Genomic DNA, 15,227 nt, shown 5'->3' on the forward strand with positions numbered 1-15,227 from the left:
AGACTCCCACACATTAATAATGGGAGACTTTAACACCCCACTGTCAACATTAGACAGATCAACGAGACAGAAAGTCAACAAGGATACCCAGGAATTGAACTCAGCTCTGCACCAAGCAGACCTAATAGACAGCTCCAGAACTCTCCACCCCAAATCAACAGAATATACATTTTTTTCAGCACCACACCACACCTATTCCAAAATTGACTACATACTTGGAAGTAAAGCTCTCCTCAGCAAATGTAAAAGAACAGAAATTATAACAAACTATCTCTCAGACACAGTGCAATCAAACTAGAACTCAGGATTAAGAATCTCACTCAAAACCACTCAACTACATGGAAACTGAACAACCTGCTCCTGAATGACTACTGGGTACATAACGAAATGAAGGCAGAAATAAAGATGTTCTTTGAAACCAATGAGAACAAAGACACAACATACCAGAATCTCTGGGACACATTCAAAGCAGTGTGTAGAGGGAAATTTATAGCACTAAATGCCCACGAGAGAGCAGGAAAGATCCAAAATTGACACCCTAACATCACAATTAAAAGAACTAGAAAAGCAAGAGCAAACACATTCAAAAGCTAGCAGAAGGCAAGAAATAACTAAAATCAGAGCAGAACTGAAGGAAATAGAGACACAAAAAACCCTTCAAAAAATTAATGAATTCAGAAGCTGGTTTTTTGAAAAGATCAACAAAACTGATAGACCGCTAGCAAGACTAATAAAGAAAAAAAGAGAGAAGAATCAAATAGACGCAATAAAAAATGATAAAGGGGATATCACCACCGATCCCACAGAAATATAAACTACCGTCAGAGAATACTACAAACATCTCTATGCAAATAAACTAGAAAATCTAGAAGAAATGGATAAATTCCTCGACACATACGCTCTCCCAAGACTAACCCAGGAAGAAGTTGAATCTCTGAATAGACCAATAACAGGAGCTGAAATTGTGGCAATAATCAATAGCTTACCAACCAAAAAGAGTCCAGGACCAGATGGATTCACAGCCGAATTCTACCACAGGTACAAGGAGGAACTGGTACCATTCCTTCTGAAAGTATTCCAATCAATAGAAAAAGAGGGAATCCTCCCTAACTCATTTTATGAGGCCAGCATCATCCTGACACCAAAGCCGGGCAGAGACACAACCAAAAAAGAGAATTTTAGACCAATATCCTTGATGAACATTGATGCAAAAATCCTCAATAAAATACTGGCAAAACGAATCCAGCAGCACATCAAAAAGCTTATCCACCATGATCAAGTGGGCTTCATCCCTGGGATGCAAGGCTGGTTCAATATACACAAATCAATAAATGTAATCCAGCATATAAACAGAACCAAAGACAAAAACCACAGGATTATCTCAATAGATGCAGAAAAGGCCTTTGACAAAATTCAACAGCCCTTCACGCTAAAAACTCTCAACAAATTAGGTATTGATGGGACATATTTCAAAATAATAAGAGCTATCTATGACAAACCCACAGCCAATATCATACTGAATGGACAAAAACTGGAAGCATTCCCTTTGAAAACTGGCACAAGACAGGGATGCCCTCTCTCACCACTCCTATTCAACATAGTGTTGGAAGTTCTGGCCAGGGCAATTAGGCAGGAGAAGGAAATAAAGGGTATTCAATTAGGAAAAGAGGAAGTCAAATTGTCCCTGTTTGCAGATGACATGATTGGATATCTAGAAAACCCCATTGTCTCAGCCCAAAATCTCCTTAAGCTGATAAGCAACTTCAGCAAAGTCTCAGGATACAAAATCAATGTACAAAAATCACAAGCATTCTCATACACCAACAACAGACAAACAGAGAGCCAAATCATGAGTGAACTCCCATTCACAATTGCTTCAAAGAGAATAAAATACCTAGGAATCCAACTTACAAGGGATGTGAAGGACCTCTTCAAGGACAACTACAAACCACTGCTCAAGGAAATAAAAGAGGATACAAACAAATGGAAGAACATTCCATGCTCATAGGTAGGAAGAATCAATATTGTGAAAATGGCCATGCTGCCCAAGGTAATTTACAGATTCAATGCCATCCCCATAAAGCTACCAATGACTTTCTTCACAGAATTGGAAAAAACTACTTTAAAGTTCATATGGAACCAAAAAAGAGCCCGCATTGCCAAAGCAATCCTAAGCCAAAAGAACAAAGCTGGAGGCATCATGCTACCTGACTTCAAACTATACTACAAGGCTACAGTAACCAAAACAGCATGGTACTGGTACCAAAACAGAGATATAGATCAATGGAACAGAACAGAGCCCTCAGAAATAACGCCGCATATCTACAACTATCTCATCTTTGACAAACCTGAGAAAAACAAGCAATGGGGAAAGGATTCCCTATTTAATAAATGGTGCTGGGATAACTGGCTAGCCATATTTAGAAAGCTGAAACTGGATCCCTTCCTTATACCTTATAAAAAAATCAGTTCAAGATGGATTAAAGACTTAAACATTAGACCTAAAACCATAAAAACCCTAGAAGAAAACCTAGGCATTACCATTCAGGACATAGGCATGGGCAAGGACTTCATGTCTAAAACACCAAAAGCAATGGCAACAAAAGCCAAAATTGACAAATGGGATCTAATTAAACCAAAGAGCTTCTGCACAGCAAAAGAAACTACCATCAGAGTGAACAGGCAACCTACAAAATGGGAGAAAATTTTCGCAACTTACTCATCTGACAAAGGGCTAATATCCGGAATCTACAATGAACTCAAACAAATTTACAAGAAAAAAACAAACAACCCCATCAAAAAGTGGGCGAAGGACATGAACAGACACTTCTCAAAAGAAGACATTTATGCAGCCAAAAAACATGAAAAAATGCTCACCATCACTGGCTATCAGAGAAATGCAAATCAAAACCACAATGAGATACCATCTCACACCAGTTAGAATGGCAATCATTAAAAAGTCAGGAAACAACAGGTGCTGGAGAGGATGTGGAGAAATAGGAACACTTTTACACTGTTGGTGGGACTGTAAACTAGTTCAACCATTGTGGAAGTCAGTGTGGCGATTCCTCAGGGATCTAGAACTAGAAATGCCATTTGACCCAGCCATCCCATTACTGGGTATATACCCAAAGGACTATAAATCATGCTGTTATAAAGACACATGCACACGTATGTTTATTGCGGCATTATTCACAATAGCAAAGACTTGGAACCAACCCAAATGTCCAACAATGATAGACTGGATTAAGAAAATGTGGCACATATACACCATGGAATACTATGCAGTCATAAAAAATGATGAGTTCATGTCCTTTGTAGGGACATGGATGAAATTGGAAATCATCATTCTCAGTAAACTATCGCAAGAACAAAAAACCAAACACCGCATATTCTCACTCATAGGTGGGAAATGAACAATGAGAACACACGGACACAGGAAGGGGAACATCATACTCTGGGGACTGTTGTCAGGTGGGGGGAGGGGGGAGGGGGGAGGGATAGCATTGCGAGATATACCTAATGCTAGATGACGAGTTAGTGGGTGCAGCGCATCAGCATGTCACATGTATACATATGTAACTAACCTGCACATTGTGCACATGTACCCTAAAAGTTAAAGTATAATAATAAAAAAAAAATACAAAAAAAGTGCTTTGTAAACTACAAAGCAGTGCAGTGGCGCTATCTTGGCTCACTGCACCCTGTACTTCCTGGGTTTAAGCGATGCTCCTGCCTTAGCCTCCCAAGTAGCTGGGATTACAAGTGTGTGCCACCATGCCCAGCTAATTTTTGTATTTTTAGTAGAGGCAGGGTTTTGCCATGTTGGCCAAGCTGGTCTTGAACTCCCGATCTCAGTGATCCACCTGCCTCAGCCTTCTAAAGTGCTGGGATTACAGGCTTTAGCCACCATACCCAGCCCCATCAACAGTTTTTAATGAAGGTTCTTCTAATTTCTTTTTTGGAATAAATGAAGAAATTGGAACCCTGGTTCAAGCTCTTGTCAGCCTACTTCCCAGTTATACATTCAGAATGTGAGTAGTTTTTATGTCTCTTCTTTTGTGTTAAATTGGTATATAATTCACATACCACAAAACCCAGCAGTTTACAGTGTACAATTCAGTGGTTTTTAGTATACTGACAAGGCTGTGCAACTGACACCAATTCCAGAATATTTTCATTACCACAAAAACAAACCCCACACCCAAGAGCACTTAGTTCCCATTTCTTCCTCCCTCCAGCCCCTGGTAACCACCACTGTCCTTTCTACCTCTATGAAATTGCCTATTCTGGACCTTTTATATAAATGAAGTTGGACAATATGTGGCCTTTTGTGTCTGGCTGTATTCGCTTAGAATAGTTTAGCATGGTTCATCATATTGTTGCACGTTTCATGTTTTTGTGACTGAATAATATTCCACTGTATGAATATACCATATCTGTGGCTTACCCATTCATCAGTTCATGGGCATTTCGTCTGTTTCCACTTTTTGGGGGATTATGAATAATGCTGCTATGGACATTCATGTACAAGTTTTATGTGGACATGTTTTCTGTTCTCTTGGGAATATACCTAGGAGTGGAATTTTGACTCATATGCTAACTCTGTGTTTAATTTTTTGAAGAACTGAGTAGTTTGATTTTGTTAACTGCTTTTCTAACCTTAATTCACAAAAGCCTCTAATGAAGGAATGGTAAAAAGCCATTGCAAATGCATGTGAAAAATAATGCAAAGGGATACAATAAAGGAAATCCACACAGCTCCCATAAAACCAAACTGCATTAGGTGTTATTGCTTGTGGAGTTCCAATTTAATGGTAGGTGTTCCTTTTGAGTTGCATTAGGGTGGTAAACTTTTCTGAGGTTATGTGCAATTATGTTTTAGCTGTCATCCTCTGGATTAAAAAAAAAAATCCCTCAGGTTCCAAAGTGAACAATGTTGTAAAAATGAGCTAAATGGGAAAGCTTGACTTATGACTTAGTGCACTTAATTTTCCTTGTTGGAGATCTGTACCTCTCTGAGAGGGAAAACAATGGTCATTTCACTTATAAGGGGCCTTTTTTTAGTAGGAAGAAAAAAAAAAGACAAGGGAGCAAAACTGTTTAGTTCTGGTACATGGATAAAAGATGCTTACCTACTTTAAAACAAAAGGTGAGAAGAGTTTTTTTAGTCCCAAATTGCAAGATAGGTTATTTTTACTGAAACATGTGATTTTAAAAGAAATGTTTATTAGACTAGGTAGCTATTATTACATACATGTTACTCAACTTGGAGAGACCTAGAGGCAATTACTAGCTATCAATAGACATAAAACACAAAAACACCTTTTAATTTTTCCTTTAGCAAAGTCAGTTCTTTCATGTGTACCTTCTTCCTAGAGGACATTATTAAAGTTGTGACTGTCAGTATGCATATTCTTTTAAACTCTTAAATTGTCACCTTCTGCTTCTCTATGTTTCTATCCCTTTCCTATCCACTCATGCCTGAGCTGCCCGAACATATGTCTTTATCCGTGTCAATACTTCCATCTTTGTAAATTTGCTTATATTTGGCTCATGAAGCAAAGCAGAATACTACATTCTTTCTTGCAATTATTGTTGTGTAACAAATTAACCTAAAATTTACTGGCTTAGAACTAGAATCATTTTATTTCTCATGATTCAGTGGGTTGACTGGGCAGTTTCTGCTGGTTTTGACTAAGTTATTCATGCAGCTACACTCAGCTGGTGTTACCTGGGGTTGGGGTTTGGTGGGATGACTGCACTGGCCTGCCTCTTCATGGTCTTTCATCCTGAAGGAGACTAGCCTGGCTTTTTTCACATGCTATCTCAGGGCCACACTCCAAGAGGGCAAGTCCCACAGTATAAGGGCTATCAGGGTTCTGCTTGGGTCATGTTCGCTGATGTCTCCTTGGCCAAAGTCAGTGTGGGTTGGGGCTAATAATGGTATGAATACTGGGGAGGCATGAATTATTGGGGGCCATTAGTGTAGCATTTTATACCTGAATGTTCATTAAGGTAAACTGTATTTTTCTTTTTTCTCCTCACTTTTCAGTTTGGGGAGTTTCAGTTGACATATCTTCAAGGTGACTAATTCTTTCCTCGGCCACGTCTAAGCCCATGAAAGGCATTCTTCATTCCTATTTACAGCAAGCCACTTGTCCAACCCACTGCCCGCAGGCCACATGTGGCCCAGGGTGGCTTTGAATGTAGCCCAACACAAATTCATAAACTTTCTTAAAACATCATGAGATTTTTTTTTTTTTAAATTTTTAGTTCATCAGCTATCATTAGTGTTAGTGTATTTTATGTGTGGCCCAAGACAATTCTTCTTCTTCCAGTTTGGCCCAGGGAAGCCAAAAGATTGGACATGCCTGTATTACAGTGTTTTTTATTTCTAGCATTTTTTCCATCAGAGCTCTTAGCATATTAATCACAGGCTCACTGCAACCTCCAACTCCTGGGTTCAAATGGTTCTCCTGCCTCAGCCTCCCAAGTAGCTGGGATTACAGGCACATACCACCATACCCAGCTAATTTTTTTGCGTTTTTAGTAGAGACAAGGTTTCACCATGTTGGCCAGGATGGTCTCAAACTTCTTACCTCAGGTGAGGCCAGAGGTCACTTTGGCCTCCCCAAGTGCTGGGATTACAGGCGTGAGCCACCACGCCTGCCCTTTATTTATTTATTTAACACAGGGTCTTGGTCTGTCATCCAGGCTGAACTGCAGTGATGCAATCTTGGCTCACTACAGCCTCGATATCCTGGGCTTTAGGCCCACCTCAGCCTCCTGTGTAGCTGAGAATACAGGCAAGTGCCATCATGTCTGGCTAATTTTTGTTATTTCTCGAGCCCAGTCTCGAACCCCTGGGCTCAAGCAATCCGCCTGCCTTGGCATCCCAAAGTGCTGGATTACAGGTGTGAGCCACCACACCTAGCCCACAGTTATTTTAAATTCCCTGTCTCTATAATTTGACAGTCTTTGCCATAACTGAGTCTAGTTCTTCTACTTGCTTTATCCACTCAGAGTGTGTGGCTTTTGTTTGTTTTGCCTTTTAGTGTGGCTTGTAATTTGTTGTTGAAAGCTGTACATGATGTATTGCATAAAAGGAACAAGGTAAGTAGGCATTTAGTGTGAGGTTATCTAGCTATGAGTTAGGCTGCCTTTGCTGGTAGTTGCAGCTGTGGATGTCAGAGACGAAAACATCATCTAATGCTTATTTTTGTTTCCTCTGTAGTATTTGGGTTTCCCTAGAGACTCCTTATTATTTATTGTTATTGACTTCTTCATCCTCTCATTATGAAACACTAGAGATTCCTTCTGAAATAGGGCCTGAGCTTTGCTCAACTATAATCCCTATTATTATATAGCAGACTGATTAATGTGATGGCAAGGCGTCAGGGGAGGGTAAGTGTTTAATGGTCCTTTAACTGTTAGTCTTGTCCCCCCAACCACCCACCTGCCCCTTAGGTGAGATAGGCTAAAGGGGGCTGGAGTTGGGTATTTCACTTCTCTCATGTCAGTTTGACTCTGGTAAAACCCAACTTGGTTAGGTGTTGGTAAAATAGTTTCCCTTGAGGACAGGCCTTTGTTAAGGAGAGCAGTAACTCTGGAAGTTTGTTTGTTTGTTTTTTAAAATGTTTACTCTCTTCCCTCTACACACACAGAAACATAAGGGCATTTTCCCCTCAGCTTTTGACCCTGAGAACTTGATAGGTACTCTAAGGCTGGGCCTCCAGGAGTTCTTAATGTTTTAAACGAGTCTCATTCTCAGTCTCTAGCAATTAGTCAATCACCCTTGAAGTGTTCCTACCAGTTGCTGGCTCTAGCTGCGGCTTCTACTCAGTAATCTGTGATTCTCTGTATTTGTCTGTTCTAGTTTTGGGGGCAGTGGTCTGTCCCGTGTCTTCATTCTTTGATGGATCTAAGAAGAGCTGTTGATTTTCAGTTTGTTCTTTTTTTTTTGGTGAGGATAAGAGTACAACTTCCAACCTCTTTACATGTTGGATGGGAAACCACAAGATCTCAAAACTATAGTGGTTAAAATATTTTGTAAAATTTTATTTTAATTTTATTTAAAAAAAATTTTTTTTCAGATCTAGGCCTGCAGAGGTTAAAAGATTTTTCACTCATTATTCATTCTTTTGTTCTTTCTTATCTATCCTTTACATTTAAGTATATTTCAAAAAATGGGCAACCAGGCCTATTTTATTTTATTAAATAATTTTCGTTTCTTCTGTTTCAACAAAACCTACATTCAAAAGGCCTATTTTAGATTTTTTATTGACATCTTTAAAATGTAAAATATAGCACTTTGGGAGGCCAAGGCTATATTTTGAGCCCAAGAGTTCAAGGCCAGCCTGGGCAACATGGTGAAACCTCACCTCTACAAAAAATAAAAAATAAGCTGGGTGTGTTGGTGCACACCTGTAGTCCCAGCTACTAGGGAGGCTGCAGTGGGAGGATCTCTTGAGCCCAGGAGGTTGAGGCTGCAGTCAGTTATAATCACAGCACTGCACTCTAGCCTTGGTGACAGAGTGAGACCTTGTCTCAAATAAATAAATACAAATAAAGTAAAATCTTGAAATAAAGGAGGATTAATCTTTTCAATTACTACTTTTGGTGAATATACATAATTAAGTTAAATGTATTATTATTATGGTTAGTAAACTGTTCACTAAACTGTAATGGAAAATACATGTTTTGTGTAAAGAACAATTAAAAAATAAAATTCCAGGCTATTTACCAAGTTATTCAGAAATTCTAGAGCAACTAAGTGAAACCAATGGGAATATCTGTCTAGAATATGAGTTTTTCCTCAATGAAGTTAAGAAATAAAGAGAAAACATTTAAAGATATTATAGTTTTTGTGTCTACTATAGCGTTAAAAAACCAGAACAAGATTTTTCTTTTTTGATTGTTAAATTATTTTTGTGTGTATTCTCCTAATAAAGTTACATTTCCCATTATGTTGACTTTGCTAATGCTACATCTGCATTTCTTCTTACTCACTTTTTCTGGTCCATGCATACCAATCCTTCAAATGAAGACTTCCTTGACAAAGTGTTACCTGATCAATTCAGTCAATAATGGTCTTTCTTTGAACTCTATTGCACTTATTGCTTTGTAATGACTATTTATGAGGGTATTTTCAAATGTATATGTCTGGCTCCTAATATATAAAGTTCTTGATAATGGTAACCTCATCTAAGTATATTTTCATATTCACAGCACCTGGCAAAGTATCATGCACAGTTATCCAGCAAACAAGGTCAAGGGTATCAGATTTCTAGGACGTCTTGTAGAATATGGAATCCTAGTTCTTTCATAAGACTCCATTCTGGACACCTAAGTTTATAGAAGAAAGGGCTAATGAATAGTGAAGTCAGTCACTTATAAACACCCTTCTGAGAAATCTTTCATTAGCAGCTCATCTTGTTCTCTAGTTTTTTTTTCTTATTTCTCGCTGCAAATAAATTATAGACTCTTTAGGACAATGAATATATTTCACACTTCTCCTCAATGTGCCTGGGATTACAGCTTGTATTTGGTAGATGTTCAAAAATACTTTTTCTACTTTATATATATATATATTTAAAACTTAATTTTAAGTTCCGGGATACACGTGCAGAATGTGCAGGTTTGTTACATAGGTATACATGTGCCATGGTGGTTTGCTGCACCTATCAACCCATCATCTAGGTTTCAACCCCACATACATTAGGTATTTGTTCTAATGCTCTCCCTCCCCTTGCCCCCGACTCCCCTCAATAAATTTTTGAATAATAATAAAAAAATCTTCAGAGTAACCCACTGTGGAGTTTGCTGTATATGTGCACCATCCCCCACACCTCCACAGCTAACACACACTTTACAAATGATTCTGATGCTCTTGAACTTTTCAATTGTCCATTCTCTGTGACTCTCAACAATTTCTATTTATTCTCTTGCTTTCATCTTTTTTTCACTTGCTCCTACTTATTTTATAGATTTGTCCTTATAAGTTTCTTTTTATTTTATTTTTCCTACCCCTTACCCTTATTTAACCTCATCTCTTCTTTAGTTCTTTGTAAATGTGTGGTTGTGTTTGTATGTTGAGGGCGGGGTGGTGGTGCTACAAAATCACTCAATTTTGAAGACATAGGTTATTAAAGTTTTATAGCCCATTATTGTTTCACTGGAAGAGTCATCACACAAAACTGGTAGAAAGGAGACCCTTGATTGTCATTTCCAGGAAAGAACCAGTTGAAGTAAATAACAGTACTCCCAATTTTCTCTTCCCATCTCTATGGCATTCCTGTCTCTCATGTCATTTATCCATATGCCACAATCACCTAGTACACTGCTACTATTATTACTTTAAACAAAGTTTTTTTTAGCTCAATTAAGAATAAGAAAAATAAAAGACCTTATTTTACATCCAGGTATTCCTTCTCTAATGTTCTTCCTTCCTTATGTAGATACAAGTTTCTGACTTATCATATTCCTTCTCCTTGAATAACTTATTTTAACATTTCTTGATCAATGTCCTCATTTCTTAATCAATTTCCTCAGTTTTTGTTTGTCTGATAGCCTTTATTTCTCCCTCACTTTCTTTTTGTTGCTGTTGTTGTTGTTGTTTTTATTTCTTCTAAAAAACAAAACAAAATGGGATACATGTGCAGAATGTGCAGGTTTGTTACATAGGTATACATGTGCCATGGTGGTCTGCTGGACCTATTGACCTGTCTTCTAAGTTCCCTCCCCTCACCCCGCACCCCCCAACAGGCCCTAGTGTATGCTGTTCCCCTCTCTGTGTCCATGTGTTCTCAATGTTCAACTCCCACTTATGAGTGTATTTCTCCCTCACTTTAAAAAGATAATTTTGCTGGATACAGAATTGTAGGTTGGTGTTTTTTTCTTTTGGCATTACGACACTTTAAATATTTCACTGCATTTTCTTTTTACTTGCATGCTTTCTGAGAAGAAGGTAGCTGTAATTCTAATCTTGTTCTGCTATAGGTATTTTTTCCTCTGGCTTATTTCAAGATTTTTCTTTGTCTTTGCTCTTCTGCAGTCTGACAATGATATGCATAAGTGTAGTTTTTTTTTTTTTTTTTTTTTTTTGGTATTTATCCTGCATGGTGTGGTCTAAGCATCCCGAACCTGTGGTTTGGTGTGTCATTACTTTTAGAAGATTCTTGGCTATTAATTACTTCACCTATTTCTTTTGCTCTGTTCTCTCTTCTCCTTCTGATACTCTAATTTTCCTTATCGTCTGCTCTTGCAGTTTGTTTACTTACAATGCTCCACTATTATATTGAGCCCTGGGGTGTGGTGGTAAAGTGCTGAGGTGGGGGGAAGCATTCTAAAATTTTATGATTTTAGAATAATCAGTCTTGAAAACCAAAAATAAAATCCCAAGCCCCGCAACCAACTGAACTGAGCCCTCCTGGGCCACAGGAAACCTGAAAACTGAATTCCCATTCAAGATTGGAAGGGAGGTTGCCCACGCTTTGCTGTACTCCCTCCCTTTTGGAGTTTAGGCACAACTGATCAGCATTAACATTAAAATAGGGATCCTGGCCAGGTGCCATGGCTCACGCCTGTAATACCAGCACTTTGGGAGGCTGAGGCAGGTGGATCACTTGAGGTCAGGAGTTCAAGAGCAGCCTGGCTAACTGGTGAAACCCCATCTCTACTAAAAAAACAAAAATTAATCCCAGCTACTCGGGAAGCTGAGGTAGGAGAATCGCTTTAACCGAGGAGGCAGAGGTTGCAGTGAGCCAAGATTGTGCCACTGTACTCCAGCCTAGGTGACAGAGCGAGACCCCGTCTCAAAAAAACAAAACAAAACAAAACAACAACAACAAAATTTAGAGATCCTAAGGCTGACAAAATACTCTCTGGCAAAAAGTTACCAGATTCCAGCCTGACTCTGGTATAGCATCACATGACAGATAGCAGGCCCTGAAGGAAATAAAAGTACTTTACTCCAAAATATTGATATATTTCTTTAACATATTTTGAAATGGCCATGCAAAGCTGTCTTTTGTGGAGGAAATGTTACATTTGCAGACAATCTCCATTTATGCAGCTAGGCTTTTCTCAGATCTAGGAGAGATTAAGAGTCTGACATATTTTAAGGTCTGAAAACAGTTAGTTACCTTCTAGTTTCGGAAACCTGCTACCTAGAGGTATATCCACATAACAAGAACCTTGGCCTCCACAATCCCCCTTCTCTTAACTCAAGCCTTTCTTTCTACTAAGTTTTTAGCTTAACTCTTTCAACCAACTGCCAATCACAAAGTCTTTGAATCCACCTGTGACCTGTAAGCCCCTACCCTTCGAGATGTCTTGCCTTTCCAGGCCAAATCAATGTATATCTTACATGTATTGCTTTATGTATTTACCTATAACTTCTGTCTCCCTAAAATGTATAAAATCTAACTGTAACCTGACCGCCTTGCCACACTTGCTCAGGACATCCTGAGAATGTTCCCCGGGCCATGGTCACTCAAATTGGCTCACAATAAACCTCTTTAAATAGTTGACAGAGTTTGGCTTTTTCATCAACAGTCTTTTGGTAGCTCTACAACCCTGGTCTGAGTTGCACAACACCCACTTGGGTGAGACAGGAAGGCTGAGGGCTTGGAGCCAGGCAAGTGCCTTGGCCTGAGTAAAGTCTGTTCCCTAGAGATGGAGAGAGCCTTGGCCACATTTCAAAATGGTTACTGTTTCTCACCCCTGCCAGAAATGTGAGGGGATCTTTTTTGTTTCTTCATCATGAGAACTACATGACAAAATAATTTTCTCTGACTTTATGTTTGCCCCACTGATTTTGTATTTCAAATTAGGGAATGCTGAGATATGATAAGCTCTGTAGTATAATTACTTTTTATAGGGCTCAGATTACATTGTGGTAGGTAGTGGAATCAGACTGTTATTACGGATTGAAGTTTAAGAAAACAAAATATTGGTTCTGTTGCAATCAAATCTTATAAAGAAAACAGCAAAATTATTCGGCCATCAACCACAAAACTGTCTAATCTTTTCTATATGTTTACTTGAAACAATTATAGGGTGAGTAACTTGAGCTCAAATATTAGTTCCCAGCTTTGCCAGTGTATTAGAATGCCACATCAAATTATCATCATGCACTGTATAACGACATTTCAGTCAACAATGGACCACATAAAAGATGGTGGTCCCATAAAATTATAATGGAACTGAAAAATTCCTATGGCCTAGTGCCATCTTAGCTGTCATGATGTCATAGTGTAAGGCATTACTCATATGTTTGTGGTGATGCAGGGGTAAACAAAACTACTGTGTTGCCAGGTGTATACAAGTATAACACATACAATTATGTACAGTACATAATAGTTGATAGTGATAAATGATATTACTGATTTATGTATTTAGTATACTGTACTTTTAATCATTCTTTTAGGGTGTACTCCATCTACTTTTAAAAACAAAAAGTTCACTGTAAAACAGCCTCAGGCAGGCCGTTCAGTAGGTATTCCAGAAGAAGGTATTGTCATCATAGGAGATGGACAGCTCCAAGGGTGTTATTGCCCCTGAAGACCTTCTAGTGGAACAAGATGTGGAGGTGGAAGACAGTGATGTTGGTGATCCTGACTCAGTGCAGGCCTAAGCTAATGTGGGTGTTTGTGTCTTCGTTTTTAACTAAAGGTTTAAAAAGTAAAAATTAAAAATTAAAAAAAATTTTTGTACAACTGAACAATGTCTTTGTGTTTTAAGCTAAGTTATTACAAAAGGGTCAAAAAACTAAAAAAATTAAAAGTTAACAAGGTAAAGAAGTTACAGTAAGCTAAGGCTAATTTATTATTGAAGAAAAATATTTTTTAAAACAAATTTATTGTAGGCTGGACACAATGGCTCACACCTGTAATCTCAGCACTTTGGGAGGCTGAGACAGGTGGATCACTTGAGGCCAGGAGTTCAAGACCAGTCTAGGCAACATGGTGAAACCCTATCTCTATTAAAAATACAAAAATTACCCAGGCATCATGGCCCATAATCCCAGTTACTTGGAAGCTGAGGCAGGAGAATTGCTTGAACCTGGGAGGCAGAGGTTGCAGTGAGCCGAGATCACGCCACTGCACTCCAGCCTGGGCAACAAAGCGAGACTCCAAAAAAACCCAAACCAAACCAAACCAAACCAAAACAAAACAAAAAAACCAAATTTAGTGTAGGTTAAGCATGCAGTGTGTATAAAATATACAATAGTGCACAGTAATGTCCTAGGACTTCATATTCACTCAAGACTCACCCCAGAGTTAACTTCTAGTTGTACAAGCTACATTCATGGTAAGTGTGGTAACATTTAAAAATCTTTTATACCCTATTTTCACTGTACCTTTTCTATGTTTAGGTATCTTTACATACACAAATACTTACCACTGTGTTACAACTGCCTACAGGATTCAGTACAGTAACATGCTGTACAGGTTTGTAGCCTAGGTGTAATAATAGGCTATAGCAGCAGTCCCCAACCTGTTTGGCACCAGGAACTGGTTTTGTGGAAGACAATTTTTCCATGGACCCCATGGACCGGGGGTGGGGGATGGTTTTGGGTTGATTCAAGCACATTATATTTATTTTGCATTTTATTTCTATTGTTATTACACTGTAATATATAATGAAATAATTATACAACTCACCATAATGTAGAATTGTGGGAGCCCTGAGCTTGTTTTCCTACAACTAGGTGGTCCCATCTGGGGGAGACAGTGACAGATCATCAGGCATTAGATTCTCATAAGGAGTGCACAACCTAGATCCCTGGCAGTGCTGCGCAGTTCACAATAGGGTTTGCACTCCTATCAGAATCTTATGCCGCCACTGATCTGACAGGAGGTGGAGCTCAGGCCATAATGTGAGTGATGGGGTGCGGCTGTAAATACAGATGAAGCTTTGCTTGTTTGCCTGCTGTTTACCTCCTGCTGTGTGGCCCCTTTCCTACCAGGCCAGGCACCCATACGGTCCAGGGGGTTGGGGACCCCTGGGCTATACCGTCTAGTCTAGGTGTGAAGTAGGCTATACCATCTAGGTTTGTGTAAGTACAATCTATGATGTTTGCAAATGAAATAGCTTAACAATGCATTTTGCAAAACTTACTCTCCCTATTAAGCTATGCATGACTATACTTGATAGTTTCACAAAATTTACCACACAAAAAATTAAAATGGCATTTCAAATTCAGAGGGGCCACTGCTAAT

The 15,227-nt window shown here is 38.8% G+C and overlaps 1 protein-coding gene and 1 long non-coding RNA gene across 3 annotated transcripts in view; one reads left to right on the plus strand and one right to left on the minus strand.

The window, feature by feature from the left end:
- Positions 1-4,034, plus strand: part of LOC134808753 (uncharacterized) — a 44,455-nt gene extending 40,421 nt beyond the window's left edge. Inside the window, exon 5 of the long non-coding RNA XR_010152344.1 lies at positions 3,977-4,034. This is a non-coding gene — a long non-coding RNA (uncharacterized LOC134808753). The remainder of the gene's footprint in view (positions 1-3,976) is intronic.
- The window catches only part of ITFG1 (integrin alpha FG-GAP repeat containing 1), a 255,382-nt gene that overhangs the window by 27,731 nt on the left and 212,424 nt on the right, over positions 1-15,227 (minus strand). The window lies entirely within an intron of this gene.

This window comes from Pan troglodytes, chromosome 18 (assembly GCF_028858775.2).
Source record: "Pan troglodytes isolate AG18354 chromosome 18, NHGRI_mPanTro3-v2.0_pri, whole genome shotgun sequence".
NCBI classification, from domain to species: Eukaryota; Metazoa; Chordata; class Mammalia; order Primates; family Hominidae; genus Pan; species Pan troglodytes.